This window comes from Somniosus microcephalus, chromosome 10 (assembly GCF_052327205.1).
Source record: "Somniosus microcephalus isolate GS21.2 chromosome 10, FLI_Smic_1.0, whole genome shotgun sequence".
Lineage (NCBI taxonomy): Eukaryota > Metazoa > Chordata > Chondrichthyes > Squaliformes > Somniosidae > Somniosus > Somniosus microcephalus.
Genome location: NC_140996.1, coordinates 15417876 through 15431203, shown reverse-complemented (window position 1 = coordinate 15431203; position 13328 = coordinate 15417876).

Here is a 13328-nt window from a genome sequence, read left to right as displayed (position 1 = left end):
TGTGATACTATAACAATGTAACATCCCTCTTTCTCAAAAAACTAAAACATGAAATTTAACAATTTAAATTAACAAATATTATATCTAAACTATTATTATCAACTACAAAGAATCATGAGTTTTTTTTTTATTCGCGATATCGCTCAGGTGGTTGGATGTTGTCCCTCCATCTTGTGGATTTGGTGGTGACCATTCCTCTCTGTGGTGTTTTGGTGTGTTCCGCTCTCGTTGTTGTTGTTGCTGTCGCCTTTGGAGTTGGAGTGTGCATGCTCATGGTTGTTTGATTTGTAGCGCTTGTTTCTGGTGTTGTACTGCTTGTGGTAGCTGGTGTTGTCAATGTTGCTGATGTTGCCTGCTGCTTATCCAGTTCAGGTGAAGGTCTGATGTGGAGTCTGTTCCGTCTGTATTGGTTACCAGGTTCAGTCTCTACGAAGTAGGATCTTGGAGTATCAGCTTTTCCAATGATCTTGGCTGGATTCCAGGTTTTCAACACTGGGTCTTGCACATGCACTGATTGTCCATTCAGCAATTCTGGTAGCGTCTTTGCATGTTTATCGTAATGTTTGCTTCCTACGATTTGTGCTTCTGCCAGCTTTTGTCTGAAGTCCTCCTGGTCCTGGGGAGGATGTATTTTTGCTGGTAGTGTAGTCTTAAACTTCCTCCCATTCAGCAATTCCACAGGTGATTTCATGTCTGCTTTCAGTGGTGTTGATCTGAGTGATAGGAGGGCAAGGTCTTGGTCTTCCCCCATCTCACTACTTTTGATGAGAGTTCTCTTGACAGTCTGGATCTGTCTTTCGATGAACCCGTGTCCCCTTGGGAAATGTGGGGATGAGGTTACTATTTTGAACACATACTTTTCTGCCAGAGCTCTGAATTCACTCGATGTGAACTGGGTTCCATTGTCACAGATGACCTTTTCCGGGATTCCTTGTTCAGCAAACAAGCTCTTTGCAATCCTGGTGGTGGTTGTGGCTCTCAAGTCTTTCATCCTTCTCACAAAAGGAAACTTGGAATAGTAATCTGCCACTATGAGATACCATTCTTGATTGCACATGAAGAGATCTGCCCCAACAGTGTGCCATGGTCTTGATGGTATTTCACTAGGTATCATTTCCTCTTTCTGTTGTGCATTTCTGTATTTCTGGCATATACCACATGCAGAGACCATTTGTTCGATATTTTTGTACATGCCTATCCAGTATACAGCTGATCTGGCTCTCAGCTTGCATTTCTCCATTCCCATGTGGCCTTCATGTATGAGATGGAGAAGTTGTGTCTGCATTGTCTTTGGCACGATGATCGTCGATCCACCAAGGAGAATACCATCTTCTACTGCAATATCGTCTTTAATCGTCCAGTATTGACGAATTGTCACCTGTACCTGCTGGATTCTCTCCGGCCACCCCTGTATTACTTGTTGTGTGAGTAGTTTCAACTCCTCATCTTTGCTAGTCTCATCTCTGATTTGACTGAGCTTTGTAGGGGTAACATTCACTAAGTGGTGGATTTTTACTGTTAGGCCCTCCACCTCGTGTTTCTCATATGGTGACAATCGAGACAACGCATCTGCTAGCACCATTTCCTTTCCTGGCTTATATTTAAGCGTGAAGTCATAGCTTTAGATCCTTAGAAGTAGTCTTTGCAGTCTTGCAGGTGCTTTGCACAGATTCTTCTTATAGATCTGTTCTAGTGGACGATGGTCACTCTCTATTGTAAATCGCCTGCCATATAGGTATGTATGGAATTTCTCGCATCCGTACACTACTGCTAATAGTTCTCTTTCTATGTTGGCGTATCTCGTCTCGGCTGACGTCAAGGCCTTTGATGCGAAAGCTATCGACTTTCCTTCCTGCACCAGAGCTGCCCCTAGTCCTCTGGTAGAAGTGTCTACTTGCAGAGTGACTGGTTTTCTTCAGTCATAATATGACAGACTTGTTTCTTTGAACAACAGTTCTTTAAGTTGTTTGAAATTCCTTTCATGTGATTCAGACCATTGGTATTCGGCGTCTTCTTTCAATAGCTCTCTGAGATTTGTTGTATGTTCCGACATGTGTGGGATGAAAGAACTCATGTATTGGACCAAGCCGAGGTAAGTCCTCAGCTCTTTCTTGTCTTTGGGTGGTTTCATTTCAGCAATCGCCGCAATCTTCCCTGGATTTGGCTTGACTCCCTCTGGTGTATAAATCATACTGAAGAATTGGCATTCCTTGACTTTAACTATGCACTTATCTGCATTTAACTTGATGCCAGCCTTCCTGGTACTCTCCATGGTGGCTTCATTTCTCAGCCTTGTCAGGAAATTGTCAGCTGTTTCACCGGGTTCCTGTCTTAGACTTTGGAATTTGTATCTGTGTATACGGTGATTGGATTTAGGCTCTATATGGTTGCTGAATTTATCAAAAATTGTCGCAGGGTTTTCCTTTTCCTTTTCAGCCAAACTCCAGCTATTATACAAATCTAGACCTTTTTCTCCTGTCCACAACAGAATGTAACTAACCTTTTCCTCATTGGTAGTACCCTTCAGGAAGCTTTTGAATGTAAGCTCAAATTTCTGTTTGAACTTGCGGAATGCTTCTACTATATCGTCGGCTTCCCAGTTCATGTGGGGTTGCATTTGCACAGTCAGTGCAGTAGCAGCCGTCATTTTAGTTTCCCGTACGATTCACTTTCAATCACCGCAGACACCGGCACTCACAATCAGCTCATAAAATCACTTTTCGTTTTATTCATAGTTCGTATCGCACAATTTTGTACTCACTTATACCGCTGCCACCATGTTGTGTCTCCTTGTGTTCTTATACGATATATATTACAGACACTTTTAGTTCATTTTAGTTAGTGCTTTTACTTAGCTGTGTTTTTGCTTTGTTACAGTGCTGCCGCATGGTGCGGAGTGATACAAGATGTCCGACGCTGCACTGTGCACTGCCCGTGCACAGTGTGCCACATAGCAATATAACTACACCATACCAAAGTAGTTCCATACCAAAGTAGTTCCATTTAACGATGTGATACTATATAACAATGTAACAGTGTATTTTGCAAAATAAACCAGATTTGTTATCGACCTTGCCTCACCAGAATGCTCATCACTTCTGTAAATCTAAAGGTCGGAGAGATGCAAGTCTGTCAGCCATGGCTCAGTGAGTCGCACCCTCGCCTCTGAGTCAGGAGGTTGTGGGTTAGAGTGCTACTCCAGAGTCTTGAGCACAGAATCCAGGTTGGCAGTACTGAGGGAGTGCTGCACTGTTGGAGGTGCTGTCTTTTGGATGAGACATTAAACTGAGGCGCCGTCTGCCCGCTCACGTGAATGTAAAAGATCCCACGGCCACTATTACAAAAAAGAGCAGGGGAGTTCTCGCCAGTTTCCTGGCCAATTCTTATATCTTAACCAACAGCTAAAAATGGATTACTTGGTCATAAACTCATTGCTGTTTGTGGGAGCTTACTGTGTGCAAATTGGCTGCCGTGTTTCCTACAATACAACAGTGACTACACTTCAAAAGTACTTAATTGGCTGTAAAGCACTTAGGGATATCCTGAAGTTGTGAAAGGCGCTATATAAATGCAAGTTCTTTCTTTATGTGCAAGTTCACCGAATTCTTTTTTCATGTCAGGGGGGATGTTAGCTGTTACACTATTGGACACATGGGGGGAATTTTTCAGGGTATCAGCGGGCACGTTCGGTGGTGGGTAGAGTGGGAAATAAATGTCCTTGTCAGTGGGTCGAGACCCCGCGGTCAACCCGTCGCCACGTGACTTTTCCAGATGTCGGGTCTGTCAGCGCTGAACAGACCCGACACGCAGCGGCAGGGGAGGCAATTCTGGTCATTATGACCTTGTTAACAACCCATTAAGAAGTATTTTGAGCTCACCTTTACATTTTACGATGTCACCTACGGTGTCCATGCTGCTCGGGGATCACATCAGGTAAGGAGGTCGGGAGTTGTATGACCATGGGATCATCTCATTACTTCTCTGTAATCAACTGATGCTGCGCAAGACATAGGGCATCAGCACCCGACCACATTGCTGCCCGGAATGCCAGGGATGGCCTCACCATGGCCAGATTTCCTTCACTTGATGCTGTATACCTTGGCTGCCACATGATGCGCTAGGTTGGCACTGCCCCACACCAACACCTTAAAGCATCCCTACAATTTTCATTCTTTTTTCATTCGTTCATGGGCTGTGGCTGTCGCAGGCAAGGCCAGCATTTATTGCCCATTCCTCGTTGCCCTTGAGAAGGTGGTGGTGAGCCGCCTTCTTGAACAGCTGCAGTCCGTGTGATGAAGGTACTCCCACAGTGCTGTTAGGGAGGGAGTTCCAGGATTTTGACCCAGTGACGATGAAGGAACGGTGATATACTTCCAAGTCAGGATGGTGACTGACTTAGAGGGGAACTTGGAGGTGGTGGTGTTCCCATGCGCCTGCTGCCCTTGCCCAAGCCATTCCTTTCACACTCACCACCATTGCGGGGGGCAGGAGGCGGGGGGGAGTGGTTACCGTTATGTCTCACCATTCACTGCAACTCACTAAGCCACTTCCAAAGGTGCACACAAACCTGTTCAAGAACGTAAAGTGTTGAAAATAAAGGTTTCAATGTTTGACACCACATTAACAGAAACTTTACATGAACATTGGATAAAACACCCAAGTGGCCACCCTTGTGTGTTGTTAGTTGATGTGATTGCACTAGGATGAGGGTGAGTGTGAGGGGTGGCAAGTGAGATGGGGAAGTGATAATGTAGATAGAGAGGGATGGATGGAGGTGCATGGTAAGTTGGTGTGAATAAAGATGTGCAAGAGTAGGGTAGGGAAGGCAGAGTGATGGGGATGTGATGGGTGGCACAGCAGGGTGAGGTTGAGTGTGGCTTTGCAGTAACGTTTCATGATCTACTGAGATCATTGAAAGGTTTGCACCACTGCAGCCTGGTCCTCCTGATGACATCCCTGCTTGTGTCCTCCTGTGCGATGTGCGACCAGGCTGCGTTGGTCTCCTGGGGAGGTCTCTTCCACCCATTGGAAGAGAGGAGAACCTCCCTGCAGGCTGTGACACCCTCCATAAGCATATGGAGGGAGTCATGCATGAGGTTGGGTGCAGCTGTGCGCCTCTGTGCAGTGCTTGTCAGTGTTTGCTGCTCCTCAATGCTGCAGAACACTGAAAGTACAACTGGCAAAATCAATTTGCACACGGTCCCTTTAAAGAAACCGGCTGATGACATGTCATCACATGACTTCATCAGACCCATTTCCTTCAATTGGCCGGCAAACACACTGGGCGGGCTTAATAAGCCCAATCAAGGGAAACACCGCTATTCAAGAAAGGAGGGAGAGAAAAAACAGGCAACTACAGGCCAGTTAGCCTGACATCAGTTGTCAGGAAAATGCTGGAATCCTTTGTTAAGGAAGTGGTATCAAGTCACTTAGAAAATCATAACATGACCAGGCAGGGTCAACATGGTTTTATGAAAGGGAGTTTTTTGAGGATGTAACTAGCAGGGTAGATAAAGGGGAACCTGTGGATGTAGTATATTTGGATTTCCAAAAGGCATTCGATAAGGTGCCACCTAAAAGGTTATTACACAAGATTAGGGCTCATGGGGTTGGGGGTAATATAGTAGCATGGATAGAGGATTGGTTAATAGACAGAAAACAGAGAGTAGGGATAAACGGAACTTTTTCAGGTTGGCAGGCTGTAACTAGTGGGGTGCCGCAAGGATCAGTGTTGGGGCCTCAGCTATTTACAATCTATATTAATGACCTAGATGAAGGGACCGAGTGTAATGTATCCAAGTTTGCTGACGATACAAAGCTAGGTGGGACAGTAAGCTGTGAGGAGAACACAGAGTCTGCAAAGGGATATAAATAGACTGAGTGAGTGGGCAGTAAGGTGGCAGATGGAGTATAATGTAGGGAAATGTGAGGCTATTTACTTTGGTAGGAAGAATAGAAAAACAGAATATTTTTTAAATGGTGAGAAACTTTCAAATGTTGGTGTTCAGAGAGATTTGGGTGTCCTCGTACAAGAAAGAGAAAGCTAGCAGGCAGGTACAGCAAGCAATAAGGAAGGCAAATGGCATGTTGGCCTTTATTGCAAGGGGGTTGGAGTATAAGAGTAAGGAAGTTTTGCTACAATTGTACAGGGCCTTGGTGAGACCACACCTGGAGTACTGTGCACAGTTTTGGTCTCTTTATCTAAGGAAGGATATACTTGCCTTGGAGGCGGTGCAACGAAGGTTCATTAGATTGATTCCTGGGATGAGAGGGCTGTAATATGAGGAGAGATTGTGTAGAATGGGCCTACACTCTGGAGTTTAGAAGCATGAGAGGTGATCTCATTGAAACATAAAAGATTCTGAAGAGGATTGACAGGGTAGATGCTGAGAGGTTGTTTCCCCTGGCTGGAGTGTCTAGAACTAGTCTCAGGATAAGGGGTCGGCCATTTAAGACTGAGATGAGGAAGAATTTCTTCACTCAGAGGGTTGTGAATCTTTGGAATTCTCTGCCCCAGACGGCTGTGAATGTTGGGTCTTTGAGTATATTCAAGGCTGAGATAGATAGATTTTTGGACTCTAGGGGAATCAAGGGATATGGAGATCGGGCGAGAAAGTGGAGTTGAGGTCGATAATCAGCCATGATCTTATTGAATGGTGGAGCAGGCTCGAGGGGCCGTATGGCCTGCTCCTGCTCTTATTTCTTATGTTCTTATGTTCTTAAATTCATTTTGGACAGCGGGCTGGAGACAGTAGTGGGACCCGCCACCGATGTTGCCCGCCACGGACCCGCCGAGGTTGGGGAAATCACGGCCATAGATATTGGAAAGTTTGAGTCAACTCTGAAGCATAAGGGATCTGGGATTTACTTAAGGGAGTGACTGATGCTGGAGAAGGTATCTACAGATGACTTCAAATTGGTAACAGTATATCATAATCTAGCTAACCTAAGAGAGCCCCTTGACAATGTCCCATGTGGTGTATACAGAAGGAGCAATGGACTTTCAAAATGCACTTTTTCACTTTATTTTATTCATTCATGGGATGTGGCCATGACTGGCAAGGCCAGCATTTATTATCCATCCCTAATTGCCCTTGAGAAGGTGGTGGTGAGCCGCTTTCTTGAACTGCTGCAGTCCGTGTGGTGAAGATACTCCCACGGTGCTGTTAGGGAGGGAGTTCCCGGATTTTGACCCATCGATGATGAAGGAATGGCGGTATATTTCCAAGTCAGGATGGTGTGTGACTTGGAGGGGAACTTGGAGGTGGTGGTGTTCCCTTACGCTTGCTGCCATTTTCCTTCTAGGTGGAAGAGGTCGTGTGTTTGGGAGGTTTTGTCAAAGAAGCCTTGGCGAGTTGCTGCTGTGCATCTTGTAGATGGTACTTAATAAGATTCCATACAGAAGACTGCTAGCTAAAATTGAAATGCATGAAATTGAAGGCTAGCTCCTAGCAGAGATAGGAATCAGTTGGGAGCTGGGCAACAGAGAGTTGAGACAAAAGGGAGATTGTCAGATCGGTAAGCAGTGAAACGTGGTACTAGCTGGGGATTGGTGCTTTGTCGCAACTTTTTCTTACTCTCTCCTATACTAATTTAGGAGGTATGGGGTAAATATTCATCTACAGCACAGCCAATGCTGTTCTTCACGAGCATGACAGAAAATTGAACAGTACTCAACATGATTATCAACTTATTCATTTTAATTGACAGAAAATTGTCAGGGTCTGGTGCCAAATTCCCAATTTCAGCTCTTTTGGAATGCTAAGGTCTGGGCTGGGAGAGTTGGTGGTGAATATTTACCCCATAGTGAATTGTGAAGAAGGCAGCAGAAAACCGCAAGAGGACCTAAATGATGCAAGTTGGCAGAACGATAGCAGTTGTATTTTAGTGTAACGCAGTGTGAGGTAGTGAACGTTGGATGTAAAAATGGCAGAATGGAGCACAATTCAAATGGGGAAACACTTGGTTGGGCAAGTGGATAGATGAACAAAAGAATTTAAGGATCTATGTACGTAAGTCATTAAAAGCTAGCTTGCAGGTACAAAAAGCAATCAAAAAGGATAATGGGATGCTGGGCTTCATCACAAACGCGTAGATTATAAAACCAAGAAAGGGTTATCGCAATTAAACAGAGTAATTGTCAGAACTCATTTGGAGTTTTATGTTCAGTTTCGAGTACTCCATCGTAGGAAGGATATACTGACCTTGGGAAAACGTCCAGTGATGATTCACTTGGTCGATACCTACGATGAAGTATCTGAGCTATGAGGACACACTGGTTAAACTTGAGTTATATTCCCTGGACATGAGCAAGTTGAGTGAAGTGAAAAATGTTAAATAATTTGGGGAATTGGCAGATTAGGGAAGGAATGGCACTTGAGTAGCAGAATCCATAATGTGGGAACGCCATCTAGAACTTGTGAAAAGCCAGTTAAATAAAAAAATTCAGGAAAAACCTCTTCGCACAAAGAGTTCTGAGAATGTAGAATACACGGCCCTAGAACTTGATAAATGCAGCATCATTTAAAGTGTTTAAACGGGAGATAGACATATACTTTTGAAATAAGAGTATTAAGGTATATGGAGAAACAGGCAGGGAATTAAGACTAGAAAGATAGAGTTGCCATGGTTCACAAAATGGTGAACAGTACTAGATGGGCCCAGTGGTCTACTCCTTTTTCCAGGTCTCCAATTGTAACCTTGCCCGCTCAGATTGAATGGTGTAGGCAAGGGGTTAAAATGGCAGTCAGGTGCTGAGGGCTGTGTTATACAGATTGCTTCTTAAATATTCAAAAGTTGGGGTCCGATGACTTACCTCAAACCCTGAGGCAAATTTAACCGAGAATCGTACACAGTCACAAAGCCACCGGCAAAACATGGCTGCAAGCGGAATGCACCTCCTGGTCACACAAGGATCCCTTGGGCCTCCTCTGTCCCGGGCACCACCCCGCCCCCCTCCGACACCGTCCTGAACCTCTCCGCCTTTCTCTCCTCCTTTAAGACGCTCCTTAAAAACTAACACTTTGACCAAGCTACGTGGTCACCTGTCCTCATATCTCTATATCTGACTTCGGTGTCCAAGTTTTTTTCTGATATCGCTCCTGTGAAGTGCCTTGGGGCATTTTACTGAGATAATGCCACTATATAAATGCAAGTTGTTGTTGTTGTTCCCACTGCTCCCCATGACACCAGTTGAAGCCTGGCGATAGTCCCTGAAGGAGCAGCAGGAAGACTTTGACGTCTTCTGATGAAAATGTCCACAACTTCCACTTACTCATTGATGGCCTCTGTCTAGGCCAAGGACGTTAGTGGTACAGTTATTCAGTACTTAGAGGCTCTTCTGTCCCTTTAACGTGACTCCTGCTCCTTCTGATTCTGCAGCAGTGGTCTTGGATAACAAAAATAACAGCAGTAATTATACACTGAATGGAAAGTAGGCTCGTTGCTATAGAAGATAAGAGGGACTTGGGGATATAGGTTCATAAAACATTACAGGCTTGATAAGGCTGTTAAAAAAAAGCTAGTAATATTCTAGGCTTTATCTTAAGAGGTGTAAACTATAAATGTCAAGAGGTAATGATGAGCCTATATAAAACCTTACTAATACCTCAGTTAGAGTGCTGTGTACAGTATTGTGCTCCGCACTATAGGATGGATATTGTGGCTAATTGAGTGTGCCGTGCAGTTTCATTAGGATGCTGCCTGGTATGAGGAAATACAGATAAGAAGAAAACTTGAAAAATAGTTTTTTTTTGTTAGGACAATGCAGATTACTGGGCGATATAATAGTAGTGTTTGAAATTATAAAAGGATGGGACTCATTAGATAGATGCAGACTGTTTCTAGGGGGTGTCAATGGATCAAGAATGAGAGGCCATAGATAAACGATAAATATAAGAGATTTAAAACAGAGAGCGAGAGAAACTTTCTCACACAGAGCATTGTGAGGCTGTGGAATTCACTTCCAGGGTTCGTAGCTGAAGCAGGAACTATGTCAACATTCAAGATTGGATCGGGTAGGGTATGAAGACAAAGGGGGTTGAAGAGATGTGGGGACAGGGTGGGTAAATGTGTTTAGAACTATTTGCTCTCATGGAGGGTTGAAGGTCGTGTTTCTGTGCTGTAATTTCTAGGTATATCGGCCCATTGTGTCTGTGCCGGCCGAAAAAGAGCTATCCAGCTTAATCCCACTTTCCAGCTCTTGGTCCGTAGCCTTGTAGGTTATAGCAGTTGAAGTGCATATCTAAGTACTTTTTAAAGGCGATGAGGGTATGTGCAGTTTGACAGTAGATTTCGAGAAAGGTACAAAGTAAATCAGCTCTAATAAGTGATATATTGAAGTGAAACTACTGACCTCAAACCAACAGCATACATTAAAAAGATGATCAAATAACTGTGTGCATGGGATCATATCTCTGGACGTTGCAAGCAAAACTAGGTGAGATGAAAGCAGAAACTGAGAAAGACCAGTCATTACAGAAGTTGTGAAATCCCTGCTCCTGGAAGGATTTCCAGAAATAAAACCTGAAATTGATCCAACAGTGTAGTGTTTTTCCAGATCAATTGTCTATTGAAAGGGGGCATATCACAAAGTTCTCCTGTCTACCAGGCTGAGAAAAGTGATGTTAACAAAAATATGAGAATGGTAGCGTAGTGGTAATGTCACTGGGCTAATAATCCAGAGGCCTGGACTAATGATCTCAGAGACATGAGTTTAAATCTCACCACTGCAGCTGGGGAAGTTAAAATTCAGTTAATTAAATAAATCTGGATTAAAAAGTTAGTAATGGTGACCATGAAACTATCGGATTGTTGCAAAAACCCGTCTGGTTCACAAATGTCCTTTAGGGAAAGAAATCTGCCATCTTTACCCGGTCTGGCCTATATGTGACTCCAGACCCACAGCAATGTTGTTGTCTCTTAACTGCCCTCTGAAATGGCCTCGCAAGTTACTCAGTTGTAACTAACCACTACTGAAACATGATAAGAATGAAACCGGCCGGACGGCCCACCCAGCATCAACTCTGGCAACGGCACACCCAGCCCAGTCAACCCTGCAAAGTCCTCCTCACCAACATCTGGGGACTTGAGCCAAAATTGGGAGAGCTGTCCCACAGACTAGTCAAGCAACAGCCTGACATCGTCATACTCGCAGCATCATACCTTTCAGCCAATGTCCCAAACTCCTCCATCAACATCCCTGGGTATGTCCTGTCCCACTGGCAGGACAGACCCACCCGGGGTGGTGGCACAGTGGTATACAGTCAGTAAGGAGTGGCCCTGGGAGTCCTCAACATTGATTCCGGACCCCATGAAGTCTCATGGCTTCAGGTCAAGTATGGGCAAGGAAACCTCCTGCTGAACACCACCTACTTCCCTCCCTCAAATGATAAATCAGTACTCCACCATTTGGAAGAAGCACTGGGAGTAGCAAGGGCACAGAATGTACTCTGGGTGGTGTCTTGTTTTACACACTTTGTATAAAACTAATAAATTGCAGGACAACGGAGTATTACGGTTTAACTCTTTTATTAAGCATTAGGTCTGTGATCTTACTCATAGCAGCACCATTGGGGAAAGCATGGCATTAGGACCCCTAGCCTGGGTCTTCAGAACAATAGTAGTCCTTACAGATGCCTGCAGGCCAATGACAACTCAGCATGTGATCACATGTGAATATAATAGGTATTCCTTACAGATGCCTGCGGGACAATGATAATTCAATATGCAAATGTTACATCCCCTTTCTTTTAAAAGAAAGATGTTATGCATTACTTTTAAACCTTTCTTTTACATAATGTTCTCGGTAGCATAAACATATAAGTAAACTCAGCATTTAATTAGCACTGAAAACATCTCAACGTTTCAATAACGATGTACAGTTTTTTTTTGGGCAGCGATCCGCCTACACCCTTTGACAGTTCACAAGTCAAGGATAACCCTAGGCTTGACCTCTCATCCCGACCTTGTGTGGTATGAAACTGAGCATGCTCCTGAATCGGTCAACAATTCAGGTTCAGGTTTCGGTTCAGGTAAGTATGATGTGTTTTGTGTATTGCTCTGTTCATCACACTCTGTTGAACTGATCCTCTCGTCAGAATGACGGTGTTGTTCCTTGGTGTTCAGGAGGTGCCTGCGATTGCGGCGGTGCACCTGTCCTTCTGGGGTGCGGATGTGATACGATCGCTCAGTGTCAGCTGGTTGGATGACGACTGCTGGCTTCCAGTAGTCATGCTCCTGGATTCTGACGGATTCTCCATTGTGCAGCGGCGGCAGTAGTCTAGCTGACCTGTCATAGTATCCCTTTTGGTGTTGCTGTTGCTGTACATGTTTTGCATGCACTTGCTTGCAGCTGATGACCTCTGGCTGCAGCTGCTGGTTGGTGCTTGGAAGGATTAAGCAAAGTCTGCGGCTCATCAACAGCTGTGCTGGTGACTTGAAGTTGTCAACCGGAGTGTTGTGGTACTCAAGGAGACTGATGTAGGGGTCTCTTTTGTCTGCTTTGGCTTTGTCCATGAGTGTTTTTGCAATCTGGACAGTTTTTTCAGCAAGTCCATTACTTTGAGGGTAATGTGGGCTTGATGTAACATGTGTGAAATCCCATGCCTTGGCAAACGACTCGAACTCTTTTGATTTGTATTGGGAGCCATTGTCTGAGGCTAAAGTCTCTACCATGCCATGCCTGGCAAAGGCTGCCTTTAGCTTGTGGATCACAGCTGCAGGTGTGGTGCTGTGAAGCTTGTCCAGTTCAAAAAATCTGCGGTAGTAATCAACAGTCACTATGTAGTCCTCGTTGTTCCATGTGAACAGATCTGTTGCTGTGACCTGCCAGGGCCTGTCTGGGATACGGTGAGGTATCATGGGCTCTTTGACATTTGATGGGCGGCATTCTAGACAAATGGAACATTTTCCGACAATGTGTTTGCACATTCCGGGCCAAAACATAATGTCACGTGCTCTTTGTTTGCATTTTTCCATGCCCATATGTCCAGCATGAATTTTTTCAACATATCTTCTCTGAGACTGGTAGGAATGATGATTTTCTCCCCTTTGAAGACGATTCTGTTGATTTGTGACAGTTCGTCTCTGTGGTTCCCGAATTCAGATATGCTCTGAGGGCATTTCTTCCTTTCCTCAGGCCATCCTTCATGTATGACTTTGCTCAGCAGTGTGAGTTGTGCATCTTTCTCTGTTCCTGTTCGGATCTCCTTCAGTTTTGAGTCACTCACAGGTAAGCTGTTGTACACCATGTGCACCTGCACATCCATGCCTTCACTGAGGCTGCTGTCCTGGTAGCTAAGAGACTTTCTGGAGAGCGTGTCTGCGAC